The sequence below is a fragment of the Dasypus novemcinctus genome, chromosome 9 (genome assembly GCF_030445035.2).
Source record: "Dasypus novemcinctus isolate mDasNov1 chromosome 9, mDasNov1.1.hap2, whole genome shotgun sequence".
In the NCBI taxonomy this organism is placed as follows: domain Eukaryota; kingdom Metazoa; phylum Chordata; class Mammalia; order Cingulata; family Dasypodidae; genus Dasypus; species Dasypus novemcinctus.
Genome location: NC_080681.1, coordinates 78,902,322 through 78,928,663, shown reverse-complemented (window position 1 = coordinate 78,928,663; position 26,342 = coordinate 78,902,322). Strand labels below are relative to the sequence as shown.

Genomic DNA, 26,342 nt, shown 5'->3' with positions numbered 1-26,342 from the left:
TAAATTGTATAAATACAAGAATTTTCCTCTGTTACAAGGTGTTAAGAATATGGAGATACATGGGAAAAATACAACTAATATAAGTACAGACAATAGTTAACAGTAATATTGTAATATTTTTATAAGAATGGCAAAGAAGGTACTATAACAATGCTAAGCATCAATAATGAGGAGAGTAAAGGCAAATATGGGATTCTTCATTTTGGAGAAATGAACATGGTCTGAAATAGACGGTGCTGATGACAGCACAGCTCTGTGAGGAAACAGAAGCACTGACTACACTTTGGATGGACTGGACAAGGCAGGGGACCGCAAAACACAGTGACCCCTGTGGTGGATGACGGGCTGTGGTTAACAGCACAAACATGAGAACCTTCTCTCATGAACTTTAACAAATACAAATACAAATACATGGTGTTACCAACAGGGTGGTTTGTGGGAAAAATACACCAGCTCTAAGCTACGGACTATAGAGAGCAGGAATATTATGATGATGTTTTTTCATCACTTGTAACAATGTGTCACAACAATGTAAGGTGTTAGTGGTGAGGTGAGGTATGGGAATCCTGTATGGTATGCATGACGGTTCTTTAAATTTTTTAAATAAAAAATTACGATGCAATAAAAAATGGATCATGAAAACAATAGTTTATGTTGTAAAGTCAAACAGTACAAATGGATATAAAGTGTAAACAAAAATCAACTTCCTCCCCGTGCTCCACCAGTTAACGGTTCCTTGTGGATCGGCTACACATTTTCTATTCACACATGGGCATGTGTATATATCAGTGCACATCTTCTTCATTCACACGAATAGGTTCCTAGTGTACATCTGACCCTGCAAGCACTTGTTTCACTTATAATGTATGTTGGAGACTCCCCATGTCCTCATGCCTAGATTTACCTCTTTCTTTCTGAAGGCTGCTCAGTAGTCCATGATATGAACAACCACAGTTTTCTCCTGCATCACCCTATCACTGAACCTCAAAAGTTGTTTCATACTTTCTGTTCCTACTGCCAGTGCTGCTGCAGGCATTCCTGTTTGGGTAGCGCTATGCCTGGGAGTGCGCATCTCTGCAGGGTTGCCTTGCTGGGCCAAAGGGATGTGCATTTAACATTTGGGGGGATGCGCCAAACTGTCCCTCCAAAACACTGTTTTTTCCACCAACAGAATAGAAGGGATTTTTCTACATCTTTGTGAACACTGGGTTTTTTGTTTTTGTTTTTTAAATTTCTCTTCCCTTCCCCTTCCCCGCCCCTCTCCCCCCACCCCCGTTGTCTCCTGTCTGTGTCCATTCACTGTGTGTTCTGTGTCCACCTGCATTCTCAGCAGCACCCAGAAACTATGTCTCTTTTTGTTGTGTCATCTTGTTACGTCAACTCTCCATGTGTGCGGCACCACTCCTGGGCAGGCTGTGCTTTTTTTGCGTGGGGCGGCTCTCCTTGTGGGGTGCACTCCTTGCGCATGGGCTCCCCTATGCAGGGGACACCCCCACGTGGCATGGCACTCCTTGTGTGCAGCAGCACTGCATGTGGGCCAGCTCACCACACGGGTCAGGAGGCCCTGGGTTTGAACCCTGGACCTCCTATATGGTAGGTGGATGCTCTATCAATTGAGCCAAATCCACTTCTCTGAATACTGGGTTTTAGGAAGAAAACCTGCAGATTTCCTGCTTAACTCCCATTCCTTTAGTGTGCGCTGTGCCTAGGGACTTCCTTCCAAAGAACACAGTACGGGGGGTACTTAACAGTTAGAGTGGAGAAATCTGATGAAGACTTCCTCCGCCAGGTGGCCAAGGGCAATGTCCACAGTGATGTCATGTCGATGGTATGTACACTTAGTGTGATGTCATGAAAACGACACTTTACCTCTTAGGTCTTCCTCCAAAGACCCATAATCCTGGTCTAATCACTAGAAAATTTTCAGACAAATCCCGGGTAAGGTGCTTTCTACAAAACACCTGACTATCATGCCTCAAACCACCCCATCAGAAACAAGGAGCCGGGTGCAGTGGCATGCACCTGCGGTCCCAGTTGTTCAGGAGGCTGAGGCAGAAGGACCGCTTGAGGACAGGAGTTCTGGGCTGCAGTGCGCTGTGCCGACCGGGTATCCATGCAAAGTTCAGCATCCATGTGGGGGCCTCTCAGAGCGGGGGAACACCAAGGTGCCTAGGGAGGGGTGAACCAGCCCAGGTGGGAAATGGAGCAGGTCATTGAATTAAAGATTCAATGCGGAACAGCAGAATATACCTATCTACATATAATAACATGACTTCGGGAAGCGGTTTGACCTAATGTAAGGGGGAAATGGAAAGGAGAAATGAGATTATAAGGCTGTGAGTCTCTAAAAAAGAGTCTGGAGGTTGTCAGAAGGAATACCCCTATGTACAACTGAACAGAGTCTAAGAGACAGATAAGGTAGATACAACCCCAGGTTTTGGTTCTTTTGAGGGATAAAGAGACCCACGGGTTCTATGGTCATGGCAGAAGGGGTTCACTGCCACGACAGATGGCCCTTCTTTGGAGCTGGTGTTTCTGCGTGATGGAAATGGACTCAGAGGGGATCTCTTTTCACAAGACTTGCATGTTACTTTATTGGAATTGTAGTTGGTGCTGGGTTTAAGATATATGTAGGGGATTTGAATCTCTGGACTGATAATATGACACCCAGGCCCAGAGCCTCAACAGACTTCAGCTCCTACACTTTGACTTATTGGACTTACTCCACTCAGCTAACATGGAGTTGAAGGTCAACCACCACAACATGGAGCCTAGAGTGTCTACAACTAGAAGCGGGAAGAGTGCATCCAGTACCCAAGTGCAATCTAAGCCCTCACTTGACATAGGTGTGCAATGGACACAACCAATCCAATGTCCACAGAGAAAAGGTGGAATGGGTGTGGGAACGGTAGCCATGGGGGCTGCTGGGTGTGGGGAACGGGAGGAAGAGATGAGATGTGGAGGCGTTTTCGGGACGTGGAGTTGTCCTGGATAGTGCTTCACGGACAATTACGGGACATTATAGATCCCCCCAGGGCCCACTGGATGGAACGTGAGAGAGGCTATGATGTGGACCATTGACTATGGGGTGCAGTGATGCTCAGAGATGAACTTACCAGGTGTAATGGATGTATCACGATGATGGGAGAGAGTGTTGCTGTGGGGGGAGTGAGGGGCGGGGGCGGTGGGGTTGAATGGGACCTCATATATTTTTTTTAATGTAATTAAAAAATAATAATAATAATAATTAATAAATATTAAAAATAAAATAAAATAAAAAAAAATAAATAAATCTTTTTCCCATTTAAAAAAAAAAAAAAAAGAAATGGAGCAGGTCAGAGCTGATCGGTAGTAGGCTGGCGCGGGGAATAGTCACTGTGCTCCAGCCTGGGAACCACAGCGAGACCCCATCTCTTAAAAAAGTAAAGGCAAGAAAAAAAAAAAAAGGAAAGTCTGAGAAGTTATCACAGCCCAGAGGAGCCCAAGGAGACCTAATAACTAAATGTAATATGTTATCCCAGATGAGATCCCGGACCAGGTAAAGGACAGCAGGGAAAAAAATTGGAATGAAGTATGGACTTTAATTTATAATCATAATGTGTCAATATTGGCTCATTAATTGTAACAAATGAACCACACTAATGTAAGATGTTAATAATAGGGAAAACTGGATGTGAGGTGTATGAGAACTCTCCAGACTAACTTTGCAATTTCTTTGTAAACTTGAAACTGTTCTAAAATATAAAGTTTATTAAAAACAAAATCACCCTCACCCCTACAAGCAGCCCTCACACGGGCGCCCCATGACCTCCATGAGCAGCACCCACCCCTGACCCCCTATTGAGTTGTAGCTCCTTCTTCTCTTCCTCTAGGTATCTTCCACTTCCACCAAATCTGTAACTCTAAATTTCTAGAAAGCAACAAGATATTTAAGCCTGTCGCAAATTGTGTTTCTCTCACTGGCTTGCTTTCTCCACATCCTCCCTGATAAATATTTCCCGCTCAAGGTCAAAACCCAAGATAAAGGAGACTCCCCTGAGGAACCGGCCTCCTCTCCCCGGCGCCTGATCCCCAGTCAGGCCAGCTGGGTGCCTGATTCCTGGAACTTCCAGAAGGTGCCTCCCCCAACCTCCCATGGAAGTAGTGTGGGAACTGGATACGGGTCTATGGGTGCTGTAACAAACTACCACGAACTGCATGGCTTAAAACCACAGAAATACATTCACTCACAGTTCTGGGGGCCAGAAGTCCTAAACCAAGGTGTCAGTTCTAGGGGAGAATCCGTTCTTGGCCTCTTCCAGCTTCTAGAAGCTTCCTTGGCTTGTGGACACATCACTCCAATCTTTGTTTCCATCTTCACATTACCTTCTTTTCTCTTCCACCCAGGTAATCCAGGTCGAGCTCTTCATCTCAAGATCTGCATATAATTACATCTACAAAGACCCTTTTCCAAAATAAGGGAACTTCCACAGGTTCTGGGGATTGGGACCAGACTTACCTTTTTGGGGACACCATTCGGCCCCCTGCAGAGACCCCCCCGTGGCTGGTGCCAAAGGCTCCTTCCTGGCTCAACTTCCCAGCCAGGCTCCTCTTTTCCATGCTTTGATCCTTACCCCTCCTTCTCCACTGAAGGCACCACCCAGGACTCAGAATTGTCATGTTGCCTGGAACAGAAATGGGCCCTGTGGCATGGGGGGCTTGTCCGGGGTCAGGGCATAAGATGGAAGTTGGCATAAGGAGTATTTATTAGGAATCAAAACCTGGGGAAGGGAGGGGGAGGAAGCAAGCTGAGGCAGAGAGAGGAGTGACCTGTGATGCAGGCCCAGCAAAGCGCCGGCCAATCCCTGGAGCACACATGGCCCATCTAAAACATCCCGGCGGCGGGGGTGGGGATCTTTACATCCTGGCCTCGGTCAGTCACTGGGGGCAGGCTGCCCCAAGGAGCCTTGATCTTGAGGGAAGCAGTTCTCTGCAGCCGAGGCAGGCCCTGGAGGACCTGCACCCTGGCAGGGATAGTGCCCAAAGCCGCTGCTGCCTGTGACCATGCTCCCCACAGCTGGGGCGGCATGCTCCTCCTGGAGGTGGGTTTAGGGGGCACAGGAGCATGTCCTCCTCAGGCCAAAGAGCTGTGTCAAGGGCCTCCTGCCAAGGGGCTGCTCAGGGACCACCTCTGTCCCCAAGGACCTGAGGCTCAGGGGCAGCAAACCTTCCTTCTTTGCTCTCACTGCCCTCAGCTACCTGGGGCAGAGATAAGTGGCCCCACCGAGGGAGGCAGTGCCAGGAAGGCAACAAACTCCACATGGCAGGCGTCTAGACTTGGTTCTACTCCCAGCTCCCCAACATGCCCAAGTGCTGGGAGGTCATGTAATGTTTCTGACCACCAGTTTGCCCCTCTGTGAAATGGGAGTAATGACATCTTCTACCTAGCGGGTCAGAAGGGCTAAAGGGCAACCACGGCTGCTCACAATTGTCATCCACAACCCCAGGAGGCTGCTCTGTGATTATCTTCCCTTTGAGGAAGCCGAGGCTCAGAGAGGGCAAGCAACTTCCCAAAGCCTCCTCTTGCCTTTTAAAGTGATGCACAACTGTCCAGATGCCCACATTATCTTCTGCATTTTAAGCCCTCTGATTGGCACCCTCTCTTCCTTAGCTGTCTCCCCAAAGGAGAGGTTTGTATCTCAGCCAGAGCAGAGTTACTTTGGGTTTGGCATAATACATGTGCCCTAGTTCTCTAGAAGTTCCAGGAGGGAAGGGAACTCCTTACAGTTAGTACCTCTGACACAGCTGGCTGTGTGACCTCGGGGTGGCCCACCTCTCCTTTTCTGAGACTCTGTTTTCCTGTCTGTAAAATGGAGCTAACATTCCCGGCACATTGCCAGGCACAAAATAAAGTGCTCAGTAAAAGCTGGCTCTCAGCCTTTAGCCCATATTCAACTCTGCACAGGCCTGCAAACTCGCCCTGTTTAGCTGTCCCCTTTCTTTCAGTTGTCTGTTTTCTTCCCACAGTCTCTTCTCTTCCGTCAAATGGGCTGCCGTAACAATTCCATGCTGCAGGTTGTTGGGAGGATTAAACGAGGCCGTGATTTCTGGGGTCTGGCCCAGAGGAGGTTTTGTGGGAGTGTTACTTCCTTTCACTGTTCCAACTGGGAGCCAGGCGGGTCCTGACACCTGCGCCTCCCCCGTGGCATCAGCTTCAGTGATCCCTGCCAGGGCAGCAGCTGGCTCTTCACCCTAGGGAGCAATTGCTGGGTGCTGGCAGGGGGCGGGGGGGGGGGGGGCGGAAGCGGTCCTGGTGACGCAGACCTGCACCTTGACTGGGGTCGGAGGCGGAGGAGGCTGCTGCCGCCGCTGACAGCCCATCCTCTCCCCCCCCCCGCCCACCAGTCCTCTGTCACTCCTCTCCCTCCTCCGCCATCCAGCCCACAGCCTCCAGCAGCCCGGGTCCTTGGGCTCCACCCCCTCCAGCTCCACGTTGAAGGGGCAGAGCAGAGTTTGCCGGTCAGTAAGCTGGGCACCACTGGGCTCCATGGCTTGGCAAGTTCTGCCGGGGTCTGGGTCTTGGGGGAGGGTAAGAGTCGGTTTTGACAACCGAGGAACTTGGAAAGTAAGTCTCCTAATCCACTCCACCCGCACCCCACCATCTGCACAATGTGACAGTCCAGAGCATTGGCTGTGAAGTCAGCCTTAGCCACTGTCAGCCATACTGGCTGTGTCTTTGCGCAAGTCCTTTAGCCCTCCATGCCTCTGTGTCCTCCTCTGTGACTTGGGATAATTGTAGCACCTACCTCACAGGGCTGGTGTGTGGATTAAATAAGGTAATACACGTAAAGCTCTTAGAGCAGCAGAGTCCCCAGGAAGCACTTTGTAGGGCTTAGCTATCATTATTTAATCTGTGTCCTGTGAGCGAGCAGGGCAAGGGCTATGACTCTCACTGATACTAGGGAAAATGAGGCACAGAAAGGGTACCACGTTTTCCTAAACTCACACAGCACCATGCAACATAGCTGGGTTTCACACCTGGCCTCCTCATTTCCTAGGCTAGCACGTCCCACCACACCAGCTCTCTGCCTCTGGCACGTGTGTGTACTCCCCATGGGCTGAGCACAGTGGGAAGCCAGCTGTCTAATATTTGACAGCTCTGGGGCCCCAAGGGAGGAGGTATGGGCCCTCACTGAGTGCAGGTGCTTCACATTAAAATTTACAGAGGAGGAAATGGAGACTGAGAGAGGTGAACATAAACTTTTCAGGGACACCTTGAACAGAACCCACCTCTGGGCCTTTGCTTCCCTGAAGACTTTATAAAGAAACTCAAGGCTCAGGTACCCATTCTGCCAGCCAAGAACCCCCTCCTCCCACCACTATTTCTGGGAGGCCCATGGGACCCCACTCCACGCTTGCAGTCACGCTGTTACCCACATTGGTGCTAAAGAAGAAAAAGTGTTGGCAGCCCCAAGGAATGCTGTTGCTACAGATGATTACAGAGTGGTAGGAATATCATTTGTGATACTGGTTTATATTTTTCTCAAAGCATGTCTCCTCCACTTCTCTTTCAAACAGGGGCTCTGCTCTCCGGGCTTAGGCAGGCTTTTGGCAGAGCCCAAAGCAGAAGTTGTTTTGCTGTCTTGGTTTGCCAGGATACCACACACTGGTTTGCTTAACAACAGGAATTTACTGTCTTATGATTTCAGAGACCAGAAGACCAAAATCCAGGCATGGGCAAGGCCAAGCTTCCTCCTCAAGATGGTATGATTCTGGGCCTGGCTGGCCGCAGCCTCGCGTTTCCTTGTTTGCATCTCTGCCTCCCATCACGTGGAGATGCCTTTCTCCTTGTCCTTCCCGTTTCTGCTGGATTAAGCCCACCCTGATTCAGTTTGGCTACAAACTCTTAGAAGATCATATTCCTATGGAGTCCGACCTTAACTGATAGTGGGTCTTCAAAGGGTCCTATTTAGAAATGGGTTCACAGCCTAGAAATACAGATCAGAATTAAGAATATGTCTTTTGTTGGGACACGTGATTTAGTCTACCATACCTGCCAGGACACTTTCCTTCCCAGTTTGGATTTCAGTGCCCTGGGGAACTATGCGTGGTGTCCGGCAGGACAGAGGGAAGCTTGGGGAGAGGGAAGACGGCACTTTTTCAAAAGCTAAAGGGAGCAGCCCTTGCTGGGGGTGGGAGGAGGTCCTCGGGTAGAGCACCAGGGGCTGGGGTGGCTCTGAGCGGTGGCTGGTGCGGCCCTCCCCTTGCCTTGGCCTCAGCACAAGGCCCTTCTCACCGTCTCACCGTGGCACCCGGAGACAATCTTGCTATGGACGACAACAGGAAGGCACCCCCCACACCCGGCCCGCCCTCGTCCTGCCGCCAGGTTTGACCTCCCCTCCACACTGGGCCTGAGAGGGCTGTCCTGCTGTCCTCCAGGGAGAGAGCAAGCGACCTGCCTGAAGCCGCCCTGGTCAGGACCCTGCCTGCCGTCTCCTGAAAGAGTTGCCGGCACACCACAGGCACACCGAGGGCCCCGTGCCATCCCCGGCCCCCTGAAAGGCCGGCCGCTGTTTCTGCCCCTAATTCAGACGTTTCCTCAGGCAACAGCCACATCCCTCTTTACCACAGGAACTCCTCCAGCCTGCTCCCGCACCTCTGCTACCCTACCCTCCTCTTCACCCCCAGCACCCTACAGAAAGTTCCCTGCGCCACCCGCACACCCCCCTCCACCTCATCCCCACAGGGGCTGGCAGCCCCTTCACCCGCACAGCCCCTACCCCTCACCCCTTCCCCCCCTCACTCCACACCTTCCCCACCACCTAGCCTTCCCCCACCTCGCCCCACAGCCGCCACAGCCGCACCCACTCCTCTCCCACCCCCTTACCCCTCAGGGACTCCCCCAGCCCACCCCAGAGCTTCCCCGCCCCAGCCCACAGAGGGCCGGGTGCGCACTCCTCCGGGCTGGGGGTGGGCACGGGGAGGGGCTGCCTCCGCCCGCTCAGGCCTGGCAGCCGGGCCTCGCGGGATGCTGTGAGAAGCGCCTCTGCGCGGCCTCCCCGCCCGCCTCGCCCCCTGTGCTGTGAGAAGCGCCTCTGCGCGGCCTCCCCGCCCGCCTCGCCCCCTGTGCTGTGAGAAGCGCCTCGCGTGGCCTCCCCGCCCGCCTCGCCCCCCTGTGCTGTGAGAAGCGCCTCGCGTGGCCTCCCCCGCCCGCCTCGCCCCGGTGCTTGTGAGGAAGCGCCTCCGCGCGGCCTCCCCTCCCGCCTCGCCCCGGTGCTGTGAGAAGCGCCTCTGCGCGGCCTCCCCGCCCGCCTCGCCCCGGTGCTGTGAGAAGCGCCTCGCGTGGCCTCCCCTCCCGCCTCGCCCCCGGTGCTGTGAGAAGCGCCTCGCGTGGCCTCCCCTCCCGCCTCGCCCCGGTGCTGTGAGGAAGCGCCTCCGCGCGGCCTCCCCTCCCGCCTCGCCCCGGTGCTGTGAGAAGCGCCTCGCGTGGCCTCCCCTCCCGCCTCGCCCCCTGTGCTGTGAGAAGCGCCTTGCGTGGCCTCCCCTCCCGCCTCGCCCCGGTGCTGTGAGGAAGCGCCTCCGCGCGGCCTCCCCTCCCGCCTCGCCCCGGTGCTGTGAGGAAGCGCCTCACGTGGCCTCCCCGCCCGCCTCGCCCCCAGTGCTGTGAGGAAGCGCCTCGCGTGGCCTCCCCTCCCGCCTCGCCCCGGTGCTGTGAGAAGCGCCTCGCGCGGCCTCCCCTCCCGCCTAGTCCCCTGTGCTGTGAGAAGCACCTCGCGTGGCCTCCCCTCCCGCCTAGTCCCCTGTGCTGTGAGAAGCGCCTCGCGCGGCCTCCCCGCCCGCCTCGTCCCCTGTGCTGTGAGGAAGCGCCTCGCGTGGCCTCCCCTCCCGCCTCGCCCCGGTGCTGTGAGAAGCGCCTCGCGCGGCCTCCCCTCCCGCCTCGCCCCGGTGCTGTGAGAAGCGCCTCGCGTGGCCTCCCCGCCCGCCTCGTCCCCTGTGCTGTGAGGAAGCGCCTCGCGCGGCCTCCCCTCCCGCCTCGCCCCGGTGCTGTGAGAAGCGCCTCGCGTGGCCTCCCCTCCCGCCTCGCCCCCGGTGCTGTGAGAAGCGCCTCGCGTGGCCTCCCCTCCCGCCTCGCCCCGGTGCTGTGAGGAAGCGCCTCCGCGCGGCCTCCCCTCCCGCCTCGCCCCGGTGCTGTGAGAAGCGCCTCGCGTGGCCTCCCCTCCCGCCTCGCCCCCTGTGCTGTGAGAAGCGCCTTGCGTGGCCTACCCTCCCGCCTCGCCCCGGTGCTGTGAGGAAGCGCCTCCGCGCGGCCTCCCCTCCCGCCTCGCCCCGGTGCTGTGAGAAGCGCCTCGCGTGGCCTCCCCTCCCGCCTCGCCCCGGTGCTGTGAGGAAGCGCCTCCGCGCGGCCTCCCCTCCCGCCTCGCCCCGGTGCTGTGAGGAAGCGCCTCGCGTGGCCTCCCCTCCCGCCTCGCCCCCTGTGCTGTGAGAAGCGCCTCCGCGCGGCCTCCCCTCCCGCCTCGCCCCGGTGCTGTGAGGAAGCGCCTCACGTGGCCTCCCCTCCCGCCTCGCCCCCTGTGCTGTGAGGAAGCGCCTCCGCGTGGCCTCCCCTCCTGCCTCGCCCCCAGTGCTGTGAGGAAGCGCCTCACGTGGCCTCCCCGCCCGCCTCGCCCCCAGTGCTGTGAGGAAGCGCCTCGCGTGGCCTCTCCTCCCGCCTCGCCCCGGTGCTGTGAGAAGCGCCTCGCGCGGCCTCCCCTCCCGCCTAGTCCCCTGTGCTGTGAGAAGCACCTCGCGTGGCCTCCCCTCCCGCCTAGTCCCCTGTGCTGTGAGAAGCGCCTCCGCGTGGCCTCCCCTCCCGCCTCGCCCCCAGTGCTGTGAGGAAGCGCCTCGCGTGGCCTCCCCTCCCGCCTCGCCCCGGTGCTGTGAGAAGCGCCTCGCGCGGCCTCCCCTCCCGCCTCGCCCCGGTGCTGTGAGAAGCGCCTCGCGTGGCCTCCCCGCCCGCCTCGTCCCCTGTGCTGTGAGGAAGCGCCTCGCGCGGCCTCCCCTCCCGCCTCGCCCCGGTGCTGTGAGAAGCGCCTCCCGTGGCCTCCCCGCCCGCCTCGCCCCCTGTGCTGTGAGAAGCGCCTCCGCGCGGCCTCCCCTCCCGCCTCGCCCCGGTGCTGTGAGAAGCGCCTCCGCGCGGCCTCCCCTCCCGCCTCGCCCCGGTGCTGTGAGGAAGCGCCTCGCGTGGCCTCCCCTCCCGCCTCGCCCCCTGTGCTGTGAGAAGCGCCTCCGCGCGGCCACCCCTCCCGCCTCGCCCCGGTGCTGTGAGGAAGCGCCTCACGTGGCCTCCCCTCCCGCCTAGTCCCCTGTGCTGTGAGGAAGCGCCTCCGCGTGGCCTCCCCTCCCGCCTCGCCCCCAGTGCTGTGAGGAAGCGCCTCACGTGGCCTCCCCGCCCGCCTCGCCCCCAGTGCTGTGAGGAAGCGCCTCGCGTGGCCTCCCCTCCCGCCTCGCCCCGGTGCTGTGAGAAGCGCCTCGCGCGGCCTCCCCTCCCGCCTAGTCCCCTGTGCTGTGAGAAGCGCCTCGCGCGGCCTCCCCGCCCGCCTCGTCCCCTGTGCTGTGAGGAAGCGCCTCGCGTGGCCTCCCCTCCCGCCTCGCCCCGGTGCTGTGAGAAGCGCCTCGCGCGGCCTCCCCTCCCGCCTCGCCCCGGTGCTGTGAGAAGCGCCTCGCGTGGCCTCCCCGCCCGCCTCGTCCCCTGTGCTGTGAGGAAGCGCCTCGCGCGGCCTCCCCTCCCGCCTCGCCCCGGTGCTGTGAGAAGCGCCTCCCGTGGCCTCCCCGCCCGCCTCGCCCCCTGTGCTGTGAGAAGCGCCTCCGCGCGGCCTCCCCTCCCGCCTCGCCCCGGTGCTGTGAGAAGCGCCTCCGCGTGGCCTCCCCTCCCGCCTCGCCCCGGTGCTGTGAGAAGCGCCTCCCGTGGCCTCCCCGCCCGCCTCGCCCCCTGTGCTGTGAGGAAGCGCCTCGCGCGGCCTCCCCTCCCGCCTCGCCCCGGTGCTGTGAGAAGCGCCTCGCGTGGCCTCCCCTCCCGCCTCGTCCCCTGTGCTGTGAGGAAGCGCCTCGCGCGGCCTCCCCTCCCGCCTAGTCCCCTGTGCTGTGAGAAGCGCCTCGCGTGGCCTCCCCGCCCGCCTCGTCCCCTGTGCTGTGAGGAAGCGCCTCGCGCGGCCTCCCCTCCCGCCTCGCCCCGGTGCTGTGAGAAGCGCCTCCCGTGGCCTCCCCCGCCCCGCCTCGCCCCCGGTGCTGTGAGAAGCGCCTCCCGTGGCCTCCCCGCCCGCCTCGCCCCCTGTGCTGTGAGAAACGCCTCGCGCGGCCTCCCCTCCCGCCTCGCCCCGTGCTGTGAGAAACGCCTCGCGCGGCCTCCCCTCCCGCCTCGCCCCGGTGCTGTGAGAAGCGCCTCGCGTGGCCTCCCCTCCCGCCTCGCCCCCTGTGCTGTGAGAAGCGCCTCCGCGCGGCCTCCCCTCCCGCCTCGCCCCCTGTGCTGTGAGAAGCGCCTCGCGTGGCCTCCCCTCCCGCCTCGCCCCGGTGCTGTGAGAAGCGCCTCGCGTGGCCTCCCCGCCCGCCTCGTCCCCTGTGCTGTGAGGAAGCGCCTCGCGCGGCCTCCCCTCCCGCCTCGCCCCGGTGCTGTGAGAAGCGCCTCCGCGTGGCCTCCCCTCCCGCCTCGCCCCGGTGCTGTGAGAAGCGCCTCCGCGTGGCCTCCCCTCCCGCCTCGCCCCGGTGCTGTGAGAAGCGCCTCCCGTGGCCTCCCCGCCCGCCTCGCCCCGGTGCTGTGAGAAGCGCCTCGCGTGGCCTCCCCGCCCGCCTCGTCCCCTGTGCTGTGAGGAAGCGCCTCGCGCGGCCTCCCCTCCCGCCTCGCCCCGGTGCTGTGAGAAGCGCCTCCCGTGGCCTCCCCGCCCGCCTCGCCCCCTGTGCTGTGAGAAGCGCCTCCGCGCGGCCTCCCCTCCCGCCTCGCCCCGGTGCTGTGAGAAGCGCCTCCGCGTGGCCTCCCCTCCCGCCTCGCCCCGGTGCTGTGAGAAGCGCCTCCCGTGGCCTCCCCGCCCGCCTCGCCCCCTGTGCTGTGAGAAGCGCCTCCGCGCGGCCTCCCCTCCCGCCTCGCCCCGGTGCTGTGAGAAGCGCCTCCGCGTGGCCTCCCCTCCCGCCTCGTCCCCTGTGCTGTGAGGAAGCGCCTCGCGTGGCCTCCCCGCCCGCCTCGCCCCGGTGCTGTGAGAAGCGCCTCGCGTGGCCTCCCCTCCCGCCTCGCCCCGGTGCTGTGAGAAGCGCCTCGCGTGGCCTCCCCTCCCGCCTCGCCCCGGTGCTGTGAGAAGCGCCTCGCGCGGCCTCCCCTCCCGCCTCGCCCCGGTGCTGTGAGGAAGCGCCTCGGCGCCGCCTCCCCGCCCGCCTCGCCCCCTGTGCTGTGAGGAAGCGCCTCGCGTGGCCTCCCCTCCCGCCTCGCCCCGGTGCTGTGAGAAGCGCCTCGGCGCCGCCTCCCCGCCCGCCTCGCCCCCTGTGCTGTGAGGAAGCGCCTCGCGTGGCCTCCCCTCCCGCCTCGCCCCCTGTGCTGTGAGGAAGCGCCTCGCGTGGCCTCCCCTCCCGCCTCGCCCCCTGTGCTGTGAGGAAGCGCCTCGCGTGGCCTCCCCTCCCGCCTCGCCCCGGTGCTGTGAGAAGCGCCTCCGCGCGGCCTCCCCTCCCGCCTCGCCCCGGTGCTGTGAGAAGCGCCTCGGCGCGGCCTCCCCGCCCGCCTCGCCCCGGTGCTGTGAGAAGCGCCTCGGCGCGGCCTCCCTGCCCGCCTCTCCCCGGTGCTGTGAGAAGCGCCTCGCGTGGCCTCCCCTCCCGCCTCGCCCCGGTGCTGTGAGAAGCGCCTCCCGTGGCCTCCCCGCCCGCCTCGCCCCCAGTGCTGTGAGAAGCGCCTCGGCGCGGCCTCCCTGCCCGCCTCGCCCCGGTGCTGTGAGAAGCGCCTCCCGTGGCCTCCCCTCCCGCCTCGCCCCGGTGCTGTGAGGAAGCGCCTCGCGTGGCCTCCCCTCCCGCCTCGCCCCGGTGCTGTGAGAAGCGCCTCGCGTGGCCTCCCCTCCCGCCTCGCCCCCCTGTGCTGTGAGGAAGCGCCTCGCGTGGCCTCCCCTCCCGCCTTGCCCCCTGTGCTGTGAGGAAGCGCCTCGCGTGGCCTCCCCTCCCACCTCGCCCCCTGTGCTGTGAGGAAGCGCCTCGGCGCGGCCTCCCCGCCCGCCTCGCCCCCTGTGCTGTGAGAAGCGCCTCGCGCGGCCTCCCCTCCCGCCTCGCCCCGGTGCTGTGAGAAGCGCCTCGCGTGGCCTCCCCGCCCGCCTCGTCCCCTGTGCTGTGAGGAAGCGCCTCGCGCGGCCTCCCCTCCCGCCTCGCCCCGGTGCTGTGAGAAGCGCCTCCCGTGGCCTCCCCGCCCGCCTCGCCCCCTGTGCTGTGAGAAGCGCCTCCGCGCGGCCTCCCCTCCCGCCTCGCCCCGGTGCTGTGAGAAGCGCCTCCGCGTGGCCTCCCCTCCCGCCTCGCCCCGGTGCTGTGAGAAGCGCCTCCCGTGGCCTCCCCGCCCGCCTCGCCCCCTGTGCTGTGAGGAAGCGCCTCGCGCGGCCTCCCCTCCCGCCTCGCCCCGGTGCTGTGAGAAGCGCCTCGCGTGGCCTCCCCTCCCGCCTCGTCCCCTGTGCTGTGAGGAAGCGCCTCGCGCGGCCTCCCCTCCCGCCTCGTCCCCTGTGCTGTGAGAAGCGCCTCGCGTGGCCTCCCCGCCCGCCTCGTCCCCTGTGCTGTGAGGAAGCGCCTCGCGCGGCCTCCCCTCCCGCCTCGCCCCGGTGCTGTGAGAAGCGCCTCCCGTGGCCTCCCCGCCCGCCTCGCCCCCTGTGCTGTGAGAAGCGCCTCCGCGCGGCCTCCCCTCCCGCCTCGCCCCGGTGCTGTGAGAAGCGCCTCCGCGTGGCCTCCCCTCCCGCCTCGTCCCCTGTGCTGTGAGGAAGCGCCTCGCGTGGCCTCCCCGCCCGCCTCGCCCCGGTGCTGTGAGAAGCGCCTCGCGTGGCCTCCCCTCCCGCCTCGCCCCGGTGCTGTGAGAAGCGCCTCGCGTGGCCTCCCCTCCCGCCTCGCCCCGGTGCTGTGAGAAGCGCCTCGCGCGGCCTCCCCTCCCGCCTCGCCCCGGTGCTGTGAGGAAGCGCCTCGGCGCCGCCTCCCCGCCCGCCTCGCCCCCTGTGCTGTGAGGAAGCGCCTCGCGTGGCCTCCCCTCCCGCCTCGCCCCGGTGCTGTGAGAAGCGCCTCGGCGCCGCCTCCCCGCCCGCCTCGCCCCCTGTGCTGTGAGGAAGCGCCTCGCGTGGCCTCCCCTCCCGCCTCGCCCCCTGTGCTGTGAGGAAGCGCCTCGCGTGGCCTCCCCTCCCGCCTCGCCCCCTGTGCTGTGAGGAAGCGCCTCGCGTGGCCTCCCCTCCCGCCTCGCCCCGGTGCTGTGAGAAGCGCCTCCGCGCGGCCTCCCCTCCCGCCTCGCCCCGGTGCTGTGAGAAGCGCCTCGGCGCGGCCTCCCTGCCCGCCTCGCCCCGGTGCTGTGAGAAGCGCCTCGGCGCGGCCTCCCTGCCCGCCTCGCCCCGGTGCTGTGAGAAGCGCCTCGCGTGGCCTCCCCTCCCGCCTCGCCCCGGTGCTGTGAGAAGCGCCTCCCGTGGCCTCCCCGCCCGCCTCGCCCCCAGTGCTGTGAGAAGCGCCTCGGCGCGGCCTCCCTGCCCGCCTCGCCCCGGTGCTGTGAGAAGCGCCTCCCGTGGCCTCCCCTCCCGCCTCGCCCCGGTGCTGTGAGGAAGCGCCTCGCGTGGCCTCCCCTCCCGCCTCGCCCCGGTGCTGTGAGAAGCGCCTCGCGTGGCCTCCCCTCCCGCCTCGCCCCCCTGTGCTGTGAGGAAGCGCCTCGCGTGGCCTCCCCTCCCACCTCGCCCCCTGTGCTGTGAGGAAGCGCCTCGCGTGGCCTCCCCTCCCACCTCGCCCCCTGTGCTGTGAGGAAGCGCCTCGGCGCGGCCTCCCCGCCCGCCTCGCCCCCTGTGCTGTGAGAAGCGCCTCGCGCGGCCTCCCCTCCCGCCTCGCCCCGGTGCTGTGAGAAGCGCCTCGCGTGGCCTCCCCGCCCGCCTCGTCCCCTGTGCTGTGAGGAAGCGCCTCGCGCGGCCTCCCCTCCCGCCTCGCCCCGGTGCTGTGAGAAGCGCCTCCCGTGGCCTCCCCGCCCGCCTCGCCCCCTGTGCTGTGAGAAGCGCCTCCGCGCGGCCTCCCCTCCCGCCTCGCCCCGGTGCTGTGAGAAGCGCCTCGCGTGGCCTCCCCTCCCGCCTCGCCCTGTGCTGTGAGAAGCGCCTCGCGTGGCCTCCCCGCCCGCCTCGTCCCCTGTGCTGTGAGGAAGCGCCTCGCGTGGCCTCCCCGCCCGCCTCGCCCCGGTGCTGTGAGAAGCGCCTCGCGCGGCCTCCCCTCCCGCCTCGCCCCGGTGCTGTGAGAAGCGCCTCGCGCGGCCTCCCCTCCCGCCTCGCCCCGGTGCTGTGAGAAGCGCCTCGCGCGGCCTCCCCTCCCGCCTCGCCCCGGTGCTGTGAGGAAGCGCCTCGGCGCCGCCTCCCCGCCCGCCTCGCCCCCTGTGCTGTGAGAAGCGCCTCGCGCGGCCTCCCCTCCCGCCTCGCCCCGGTGCTGTGAGAAGCGCCTCGGCGCCGCCTCCCCGCCCGCCTCGCCCCCTGTGCTGTGAGAAGCGCCTCGCGTGGCCTCCCCTCCCGCCTCGCCCCCTGTGCTGTGAGGAAGCGCCTCGCGTGGCCTCCCCTCCCGCCTCGCCCCGGTGCTGTGAGAAGCGCCTCCGCGCGGCCTCCCCTCCCGCCTCGCCCCGGTGCTGTGAGAAGCGCCTCGGCGCGGCCTCCCTGCCCGCCTCGCCCCGGTGCTGTGAGAAGCGCCTCGGCGCGGCCTCCCTGCCCGCCTCGCCCCGGTGCTGTGAGAAGCGCCTCGCGTGGCCTCCCCTCCCGCCTCGCCCCGGTGCTGTGAGAAGCGCCTCGGCGCGGCCTCCCTGCCCGCCTCGCCCCGGTGCTGTGAGAAGCGCCTCCCGTGGCCTCCCCTCCCGCCTCGCCCCGGTGCTGTGAGGAAGCGCCTCGCGTGGCCTCCCCTCCCGCCTCGCCCCGGTGCTGTGAGGAAGCGCCTCGCGTGGCCTCCCCTCCCACCTCGCCCCCTGTGCTGTGAGGAAGCGCCTCGCGTGGCCTCCCCGCCCGCCTCGCCCCCTGTGCTGTGAGAAGCGCCTCGCGTGGCCTCCCCGCCCGCCTCGCCCCCTGTGCTGTGAGGAAGCGCCTCGGCGCCGCCTCCCCGCCCGCCAGCCCGCCCGGCTGCTTGGGCGCTCCTCCGCCCCGCGGGGCCTCGTAACCAGAGGCGTGAGGCGCCGGGAGCCCTGAACCTCCCCTCAGCCCCTGCGCGTTATCAGCCCGCAGCTTCTTCCTGGCCTGGCGGAGAGTCGCGTGAATAATTTATTCGGACGTTATCACAAACCCACAGCAGGCGCCGTGGGGCGAGCGCGGAGTGGAGGAGGCCGCGGCCGGAATGACAAGCAGGGCGGGCGGAGGGGGCGAGCGGGCCCGCGGCTGCTCTGGAAAATGGGCACAGGCTGTGCTGTGCTCCCTGGAGCGGGCCTGGTGCTCGGCGGGTCCTCAGCACAGGCAGGGCCCCTCCCCTCCTCACTGCCCCCTCTGCCCAGCCAGGCACTCTCCTGCCTCACTCGCCTCAGAGCTGGCCCAGAGAACCTGCAGAGTCTGTCTTCCTCCCTCCCTCGTTCCTTTCTTCCTTCCTTCAGCAATGTCAGGAAACAAGACAATTTGAGAAAATAAAACAAGGGGATGGGATAGAGTGACCCGGGAGTGAGGAAGCTACTCAGGTGGCTACTTAGCCTGCCAGGGAGGGGAAGTTGAGTTGAAAGGTGATGGCAAGAGGTGGGAAACAGTTTCAGGCAGAATAAGCAGCAGGTGCTATTCTAGAAACAGAAAGACAAAGGAGAGGTAGGCAGGGGCTGGTTATTTAGGGCCTTACAGGCCGGTTAAGGGATTTGACTTCTATTTTAAGTGTGCTAGGAAGCTACTGAAGGGTTCTTGCCCCTTTTTACATGTTTTTTGAATGAATGAATGAATAAGTGAATCAATGATGGTGTGCACAAATGGGCCCAGTCATACATCCTCATGACTAAATCTTTGAACACTGCCATCATTATTTTCACAGAATACATTCCTAGAAGTGGTAGTAGTTATTATTCTTGGAACATGTGATGTCAGAGAGAGAGAGTTGGGGGAGAGTGGGAGGCAGGCTACATTTGTGCCAAAACAGCCAATGCCAGAGTTCAGAAGGCCGTGCTACCTAGACGGGTTTAGGCAGACATGCGAGTCCTGACAGGGGCATGGCCCCTGCCCCTGGCCCCCATGCAGGGCGGTTCTTCACTCTTGGCGGAAGCTTGGGACGTGGTTGTTCAAACGGCCTTATTTCAGACGCCAGCTCTGTAAATAGGATCATGTGGCTGAATGTGTCCCTGAGGGCCAGCCACCACCTTGGGAGTCCTCCATTGCAATCCTCTGCAATACGTAATTCCCCATCACCCTTGCCCCCTGGCTCTTGTTCTCTGTCCAGATCTTTGTCACCCAGGCCCTGGGGCTCCAGATGAGATGCTGAATGTCAGCTTGAGGTGGGGGTCCTTCTCCATGAAAACCAGGGCTTGCCTGTCAGGGGAGGGTGAGGCAGATCCACCCAGAGCCATGGCACCCAAGTCCCACCCTGGTCTGGAACGAATGGTTAAGGTCTGTGGTCAGCCTTCTTCTTCGCTGAGTCGCTCTGCCTCCGTTTCTGTACCCTGTAAAATGGCAATAATGATCATACTTCCCTCATAGAATTGGGAGATAATATTAATAATAGTAATTATGATTATAACAACAGACTCTTTAAAATGCATACTATGGGTCAGACACTGTTCTAAGTGCAAGACATTATTTTAAATGTCTGCAAAGTGCATAGCATGGCGCCTGATGCTCCGTAGGTGCTTAATAAGTGGTGAATGAATGAATTGCATGAACATCCCCAGTTCCTGAGTATAAATCATCCATGCCCAGAGGTGTGCCAGGCCTTTGCCTGGGTGTTTCAAGCCCTGTCTCCCCCTCCCACCCAGATGGCGGGTGCCATTTCAGGCTATGGGATGTGGAACAGAGTGAATCCGAGACTGCTGTAATGCGCGTCATGATTGTTTTAACTTGTCCTCCCCACGTTGATTAGCTCTCCACAGACAACAGACCGAGTTGTCTGACCGTGCTGGGCCTCTGGCACGCCACCTTGGGTAGTGCAGAAGGGAGGATGGTTTAATTTGCTAGGAATACGGCTCGTCGGCAGCTTGGCACACATGCTGATCAAATATTTAGGCCCTCTGGAGCTCCGCCTGCAATACTAATGTGGCGGATCAGAGGCCTTGGCCACAACCAGGCAGAGGGCTGGGGTTTCAATAATGAACGAGGGCCTGGCCTGAGAAACGTGAGCCGTTCTGGGCCCAGGAATAGGACAGAGACGTCGCAGGAAATCAGCTAAGACGGGCCACGTGCACGCACACACCAAACTGTTTTGTGCATGAGGATGCCAACCAGGCTTTTGGTGACAGGCATCCAGAGACTTTTTAAAAGTTTGTACAACTTTACTCCTGGGGTTTTCCTCTCTAGAAATCTGGATGAAGGAAATAATCAGGAATGTGGGAAAAGATTTATGTTTAAGAACATTCATCTGTTTATTATTTATAAAAATATTGAGTTAGAAATATCCCAAATTCTCAACAATAAGGGATTGGCTAAGGAAATAATTGCACATCATTCTGGCAGAACATTATAGAGCTGTCAAAACTTATGCTTATAGACAGTTTTAATGACATGGGGTTGTGATCATGATATAGTTCAATGAAAAAGGCAAGATGAACAGTGCCAATTGTTAAGATAGCTGTTTAGGGAAGCGCATTTGGCTCAAGTGACTGAGCTCCTGACTACCACATGGGAAGTCCCAGGTTCGGTTTCTGGTGCCTCCTACAGAATATGAGCAAGGGGGTAGGGAGTGGGAGGAAGAGATGAGATGTGGGGGCATTTTCGGGAATTGGAGTTGTCCTGGGTGGTGCTGCGGGGACAGTTACCAGACATGGCCCACTGGGTGGACTGTGGGAGAGTGTGGGCTATGGTGCGGACCATTGACCATGAGGTGCAGCGGTGCTCAGAGATGTATTCACCAAGTGCAATGAATGTCTCATGATGATGGAGGAGGTTGTTGTTATGGGGGGAGGAGTGGGGTGAGGGGAGTGGGGGGTTTATGGGGATCTCATATTTTTTGAATGTAACATTTTAAAAAATAAATAAATAAAAGCAAAGAATGTTTTGAAGGTAAAAAAAAAAGAATATGAGCAAGACAATAAGCTGATGTGACAGGCTGGCTCAATGAGCTGATGCAACAAGATGATGCAACATGAGATATAAGGAGGAAAACAATGAGGGACACAACAAAACAGGGAGCAGAGGTGGCTCAAGCAATTAGGTGCCTCCTTCCCACATGGGAGGCCCTGGGTTTGGTTCCTGGTACCTCCTAAAAGGAAGAGAAGCACACAACAAACAGATAGCAAGTGCAAAACAAGGGGTAGGAAGAAATAAGTAAATAAAATAAATCTTTGGAAAAAAATATAGCTGTTTAAACTTGGGCACATTTCTTCTCTCTGGGCCTCAGTTTCCTCATTTGAAAAATAGGTCTATTACCTATCATATGTGAAAAAGAAGTAAGGTGATATTTGGAAATGGTCTAGTACAGTGTCTGACATTTAATGGGCAATCAATTCCTCATACCAGTTATATGAATTTTAACAAAAGGGACTGGAAGAAACTATTCTCAAATATTAATGACACTGCGGTTAGGGGATAAGAATATGGGTAATTTTAATTTTCTTCTTTCTTTACTGTTCTTACTTTTTGTAACATGGTGGATTACTTATCCAATGAAAATATTTCTACTGACATTTATTTTATTCCTGTATTTATTCAACAAATATTTAGTGTGCCTTCATTGTGTTCTAGGCTTTGAGACACAGGGATGAATAAGACAGACCAAAATTCCTGCCTCTGCTGAGTTTAAAGAGAAGACAACAATAGACATGATAAATGAGTAAATTATGTGGCTGTGAGAAGGCACTAAGTGCAGTTGAAGAGGAAGAGGGAGCAGGTTGAGGAGATGGGTCTGCATTAAAAGGGGTGAGTCCTGTGGGCCTCCAGGCAGAGGGAACAGCCGGGACAAAGGCTCTGAGGTGGGAGCATGACTGGAAGGTACCAGAAACCAGAAACAGCCAGGAGGCCCGTGGCAGGAGCTGGGTGAGTGAGGGGAAAGGAGGAGAGGAACTCAGAGGGGGACAGGGCCAGGTGAGGCCGCGCCTGAGGACCCCAGTAAGGGCTTTGACTTTTCACCCCCCATGAGCTGGGAACCACGCGGGAGGGAGGATGGCATTTGACCTGGGGGTTGACACACTCAGGCCGCTGAGCTGGGAAGAGACTGGGGGGCTCCGGCAGAAGCGGGGAGATCGGGTGGGCGGCCCCTGCCAAGATCCGGGCCGGAGGTGGGGGGCTGGGCCCCGGGTGGGGAGATGTGGTCCGACTCTGGGATTTGCAGGAGGAGCCTACGGGAGCTCCTACAGGCCTAGAGGTGGGTGCGAAAGACGGGTCATCCTGGATTTCTGGCCTGTGCAGTTAGAAGGAAAAGTTGCCCTTGCGATGAACTAGGAGATAAGGTGGGAAATGAGTGTATTTAAAATGAAACAGGTGGCAGACTTGGCCCAGTGGTTAGGGCGTCTGTCTACCACATAGGATGTCCACGGTTCAAACCCCGGGCCTCTTTGACCCGTGTGGAGCTGGCCCACGTGCAGTGCTGATGCGTGCAAGGAGTGCCCTGCCACACAGGGGTGTCCCCCGCGTAGGGGAGCCCCACACGCAAGGAGTGCGCCCCGTAAGGAGAGCCTGCCCAGCGCAAAAGAAAGTGCAGCCTGCCCAGGAATGGTGCTACACACAGGGAGAACTGACACAAGATGACGCAACAAAAAGAAACACAGATTCCTGTACCACTGACAACAACAGAAGCGGACAAAGAAGATGCAGCAAATAGACATAGAGAACAGACAACCAGGGTGGGGGGGAAGGGGAGAGAAATAAATAAATAAATCTTAAAAAAAAAAGAAAGAAAGAAACAGGGCTGGGAGGGAGAGAAGCATTTGATGCGCATGGCTCCAGGGGCTCCAGCGGGATGGAGGGCCTCGGGGCAGCCTGGGTCCTGGTGAATAATCGAGGAGGCGCCTTTGATGGTGAGAAGAGGCGGGCCTGTGCTGGGCGCCTCTGGGACTCACATCCTGGAGCAGTCTTGTGACTCTCCTAAGGCCGTCGCCTCTCCAGGGTCCCCGGGTCTTCACACTGCAGCTTTCCTGCTCGCTGCCTCCTCTCTCGGGCAGCCCTTCCCGGCAGCCTGTCAGCGTCCTTCCGTGGTGTGGGTGGAAGGAAGTCAACCTCCTCTACTGCTGCCCACCCCCATACCTGGGGGTCCACCCAGGCTTCCCCCCACCCCCCAAGACTCTGTGGCCCAGGTCAAGGCTTTCCCTGCCATTGATTAGGGGCCCAAGGGAGCCCGGGCTGGTTCAGTCTTTCGTTGCCATTAACTTGTGGCTTAACCTGCTGAATACTGGCAGAGCCGCTTGCTCGCCTTGTGACCTGGATATGCTCCTTGCCCACTGACACTTAGTCTCCTCCCCTGTAAAAAGAGGGTATTGGTGGCTGGGAGCATCACAGCACTCTGTGAAGCACCCAGCACACACCTGGCAGCCGCAGGGACCTGGACCTTTCCTTTCCCTTCCACCGTCTCCTGGGTAGAAGGACCAGATTCTTCCTTCCGAGGCATCCTGGATTCCTGGCGTCCCCCTCCCCCAGCAGGGAGGCTTCCCAGGCCTCTCTGCCCCTCACCACACCTGCCCTCAGGCAGGGATGGGGAGGCTCCGAGCTGGGGAGCCAGGCAGAGGCTCTTTCTCCTTTCTGAGCCTTCTGTTCTGGAACACACCGAGTGCTGCCCTTCTGGGAAGGGGCGGGGAGCAGTAAAGCCTAAAGATAAAGGAACACAACTCCAGCGGTGGAATTTCAGGCAGCGGTTCACAGGTGAGGGGAGAATATTTATTGAATGGTGTCCCTGGCAAGGAAAGGGGCTTTGTCAATTGTAAAATGCTATAAAATAAATGCAAGCATTGTTCTGTTATGACATCTGTTTGATTCTGAGAATAATGTGGTAAAGTGGGAGGGTCCACTGTACTCATTTTAAAGAGGAGGAAATCAAGAAGCAAGAAGCTTGCTTAAGGCCATGATGCTGGCAGCAGGCAGCCAGCACTACTTCCTTCCCGGCGCCTCACCCCGCCTCCACCCATGTCTTGGCTGACGTCTCACCGTGGTTGGGGAGGTGGTGAGGTGTACGAACGTCACTCGACGTGAGGCAGTGGCTCTCCCTGGACTGCCCTCCTGCCTGAGGTGGTGAAAAGCAGTTTACTGTGTATCAAGCAACAGAGGAGATGCGGGCAGGCCCTGCGCTGTACTACCTTGGGCGCTTGGCTGAGGCATGCTGGCTGCTGAGCAGGGCAGCTAGCAGCCCTAGATTACAGCTGGTAAGGAGCAGTGTCCAGGAGCCGGGCTAAGCCGACACCCTGACACCCGACAGCTCTGGAGACTTGGAAGGGGCCCAGAGGCCTTACTCCACACACACTGGGGGTGGGGCAGCCCCCAGAGGCCTCAGCTCAGGGATGAGCCCTGAGCAGCGTTCCTGACACCTCCCCGAGGTCATCCTGCCCTCCACGGAGCACCCTGCTGCCCAGCTGAGGCGCCGGTGGACAGCCCTGCTGTAGCAGTGGCCACCAGTGCTGAGCCAAGGATGTCAGACTAGAGGTGACAGAACAAGACAAGGGGCAAGGGGCTTGTTCAGGCCTGCTGAGGATCCAGATAGCTTTGGGAGGATTTAGGGCAGGGGAGCTTAACCTTTTTTGTTCCAAAACCCCTTTGCTAGTCAGGTGCAAACCACGGACCCCTTACTAAGTCCACACTGTATTGTGTATTATTTAATAAATATATCACGCCTGCACTAACATGTCCCTACAAGAACAATGTTTTTTTGAATTTCAATTCAAGCTTATGGACCCCTTATTAAGAATCCCTGATTTAGGGAAATTCTTTAGTAGAGGATGAGGGGGTGGGTTACTGAGGGAAGCAAGAAATGTTACCTTTGATCTTGTCATCAGGGAGCCCAAACTTAGGCCTTCTCAGATCTCTGCTTTGCAGTTCTCTGTGCCATAAATAGAACTTATTCAACTATCTACCCACCCATCCACCCATCCTTCTTTCCATCATCCATCCATGCATCCATCCATCAATCCTCCTTCTTCCTTCCCTCCCTCCCTCCCTCCCAGCCAGGCATCACATTCAGAGCCCCTCTTCTGTGTCCAGCTGGGGCTCTTTGAACCTTCGCCTCAAGAGCATCGCAGGCAGGCCTGAGGAGGCAGGTCCAGTGTCCTGTGTCTGGAAAAGAACAATGAGAATTTCTTCCATTATGTGAATGCCAACTGAGTGCCATGAGCTGTGCTACATGCTATAACACACTCTCAGCATAGATTCCCCACAACAACCCCATAAAGTAGATCTCACTGGTCCATTTACAAATGAGGGCAGTAAGGCTGAGAAATATCAAATACCCACCCAAAGTCCCACCATTAATAAGCATTGGTGTTGGGACTCGGATCTAAGCCCACGTGACTCCAAGGCCTCTGCCCCTGACTATTTCTCAGGCTATAGTGTGGTTGAGCTTTAGAGAGAAGGAGTGTGTGAGTATGCATAGGGACGTGTTGAATGTTTGAGGCAGGCCTGTCGTCTTGTTCAGGCCCTGCAGTAGAGCTGGGGGTGGGACCAGGTGTGTGTGGATGCTCCCAGGGGAACCAAACCAGGTTTTGAGAAAGCCTCTTGGCATACTGCAGTGTGAAGTGGTTCTTCAAGCAGCCAAATGTAGTGTTTCCCAGGTTGAAGAGAAGCTGACACAGTGCAGTAAAAATGACAGTGAGCAGTATAAATTATCAGGCATAGCTGCTTAGGTTTGTGCACTTTGCCCATGACTCTAGTTCTGGTCCAGTGTGAGAAGAAATGAAATACATCGAAGCTGTGCCTGTTACCATGTGTGGACCTGGCCTTTACCAGCTCATTTATCCTTCCTAATCCATTTGGCAATTTACAGCGCCCTCCCAGAAGCTGGCCTGCCACAGCGCCTCCTGGATTTCTCAGCCCTTTGCCCTGCTTGTCACAGGGCAGAAAACCAAGAAAGTGGAGAGTCACCTGAGGTGCAGAAGGGCATGCTGGAGAGGCACAGAGCAAACCCTGACACAACTCCTCTGAGGACAGTTTTTCTTGTGTCTAAGAGCAAGGAATTGGGAGATAGACTTGCCGAGGGACCTGCAGCACCTCTGGCCCTCTCTGAGTCTCTGTTCCTCCATAGGGATTGGACTTGATGATGCTCATGCCAGCTTCATTTGCCTGCGATAGCTGCCTGGAATGGAGTGCTGACAGTGATTCAAAGGTGCCCCCACTTCATGGGGAAAGAATGCCAGATTGATTAGTAATGCCTGCATGGTCAGGGGATAGGAGGAGTGATGCTGCACAGGCCATGCATTTGTCATCCCCACTATGTGTCTCTCTGGGCCTCTATCATGCTTCACTTGTATGGTGGAAGTGATATTAACATTTCCCCTTTGTAAACTTGGGGGTTAGATCAGACGAGTCAAAGCTTTCCTCTGTGTTCCTGCAGCATTTTGTACATGCCCCTGCTAGCTGGTACATGCCACATGCTAGACTAGGAATACTTTGAGGTCTGGTGTCTGATTTATCTCTGAGTCCATGGCATCTCACACAGACCCTGGCACAGAAACCCCAGGGAATATCTGGCAAATGGATGGATGAGTGAATGAATAGACGGAAAAATGAATGAATGAGCACATTTCAACCTCACAGGGTGTTAGTGATGATGAACTCCAATGTTATTAAAGGTCATGGGAACAGGGAATGGAAATGGAATGTGGGAGATAAGATGTCCAGAGCATTCAGGATCACGGGCAGGAGGAACGGGGACGTGAGGCCAGGATGTGGAGGGCCAGTGCGTGGGCCGGCTGCACGTCTGGGAGATAGGCAGGCTGGGCAGGCTCTGCCTCCGTCAGAGGGCACTGGGGCTAGGACATGCACTAGTGATTTTGGTTTTGTTTAGCAAGAGATGATTGCCCTTGTTGATTCCTCTGATGCTATACAAAGTACATTCACATGGAACAAACATTCACGCAGAATGGAGCA

General features: G+C 59.3%; 1 protein-coding gene across 7 annotated transcripts in view; it reads left to right on the top strand.

The window, feature by feature from the left end:
• DMRTB1 (DMRT like family B with proline rich C-terminal 1) overlaps positions 1-26,342 on the top strand; it is a 140,762-nt gene that overhangs the window by 32,887 nt on the left and 81,533 nt on the right. The gene's annotated exons all lie outside the window — the stretch shown is intronic.